Here is a 1754-nt window from a genome sequence, read left to right on the forward strand (position 1 = left end):
CTTTCCCCCTCCTTTCGCTATTACTTTCAGACCAAGAATAAAACAAACCAAAAGGAAAAACCACCTCACACATACTCCTGGAGCCCTCTAACTGAACTGTAATTTAGTATTACACCATTCCCAAGAGAGGACCCACTTCTCCCAAGTGCTAAACACACCCAAGGTACAGAGTACCACTCCCTCAGATGGGTACCAGCAGGCAAGAGTTCTCCTAAGGGGTCCCCTTCCCTCCCACCACAGGCGAAAGAAGGTCCTGCCTACCTCTTTCGTCAGGTCTCCGTTTGCCGGGGCAGCCACCGCTCCCAAATCTTCCAGTTCTTCCCCAAAGCCCTGCTCGGCTCCGCTCTCCCTCACCCCGTTGTCAGGACTGCTCCCATCCTGCAGGCCGCTGCTGTTCTCTAGGGCGATGCCGGTGCTGGGCTGGCTACCGGACACGGAGCCTTCGGGGTCTCTGTGCACCAACCAGGCGCTGACTTCAGTGGTGGGCACCTGAAACCTGTCCAGGGCCCTCACCTGGTTGAGCAGCCTGCGAGCAGTGAAGTAATAGTCCAGGTCTACACTTTTTGGGTGGATGCCATATCCATCCAAGGTGTTACGCAGGTTATGAAACTGGGTCTGGGTGTAAGCGGAGCTCTGGCCAAGAATGATCTCCCGCAAAGGGGGCAGCTGCGAGTTCAGGTAGGTGTCCACGTCCACACGAACGCCGATCAAGCTGAGCAGAATGGTGAACTGGATGAGGCCTTCGGTGAAGTATTTCTTCAGAGAAAGCATTTCTGGCGGAGGAGAAAAGAAAACAGGTGGAGGGTTTGGGAATTTAAAAAAAAAAAAACACGACACACAGAGCGTCTGATGAATTCTCCACACAACAGGTTGGTTGGGTTTGTTTTTCCTCTGCCCCACTTTGAAACAAACAAAATAAAGCAACAACTTTGGCGTTCAGGTTATCGCTAAACAACAGGATAAAAGTTTAAAGAACATTCAAGTCTTTGCATTCAGGACGACTTTGTTTTTCTTTTCAAATTCTGGAACTCACTGGTCAGCCAGCAGAGTGTAATTAAAGATTTAAATCTCGAGAAGCAACAATCCCTCTCCAGAAGACAGCCTCCACCCTCTCTTGCCCTTTCCTTTTCTTCAGAACTGTTTTGTAACACAGATCATGCAGCTACATAAAAATCCACGTGACTTACTGTCCAAAAACTCCACATACAGCCACTTCCTCTCACCCCCCCCAACTCCCCACGCTCCAGGACGGGGTCTGCTCCCTCCAGACAACCGGCTGCTCTTCTTTCCCCTCTTCTGGTCTGCGAAGCTTCTTGAAAGAAGCCGTTCAGGAGTCAAAGTTCGCGATCATGGCGAGGTCCAACGACTCCTCCGCTTCTAGCTGCAGTTTCAGCAGCAGCTGGAATACAAGCAGAGAGCGAACGCGGTAACGCGCCGACCGGGCACCACCCTCCGCGCTGCACATGGACCCGCTCCACCGGAACACGGCGGGCCCCCACGCGCGGGCCCCTGGGGCGCCGAGCCCGAAAAAGTCCCTGGAAAAGCGGATTTTCCGGACACGACGCGGGCACAGCCGCACGGCGGGGTTACCTTTGGTGCCCATATTGTCCATACTTCCCCTCCCTGCGCTATTCTTAGGCTGGTGCGTCAACTTCCCCTCTCTCTGAAGGAATCCGGCTCCGGCTCCCTTTCACTCCTGAGCCCAGTTTCCAGCGGCTCTACAAAAACCCGTCAGGGGCTTTCCACGGGAGGCA

General features: G+C 53.6%; 1 pseudogene across 1 annotated transcript; it reads right to left on the bottom strand.

Annotated features, from left to right (window-relative positions):
* Positions 1-261: 261 nt before the first annotated feature.
* On the bottom strand, positions 262-771 carry LOC104628662 (annotated as a pseudogene). Its single transcript, XR_738111.1, has one exon. The product of XR_738111.1 is annotated as a nuclear factor erythroid 2-related factor 1 pseudogene (transcript).
* Positions 772-1754: the final 983 nt, after the last annotated feature.

This window comes from Phaethon lepturus, unplaced genomic scaffold, assembly GCF_000687285.1.
Source record: "Phaethon lepturus isolate BGI_N335 unplaced genomic scaffold, ASM68728v1 scaffold38570, whole genome shotgun sequence".
Classification (NCBI taxonomy): Eukaryota; Metazoa; Chordata; class Aves; order Phaethontiformes; family Phaethontidae; genus Phaethon; species Phaethon lepturus.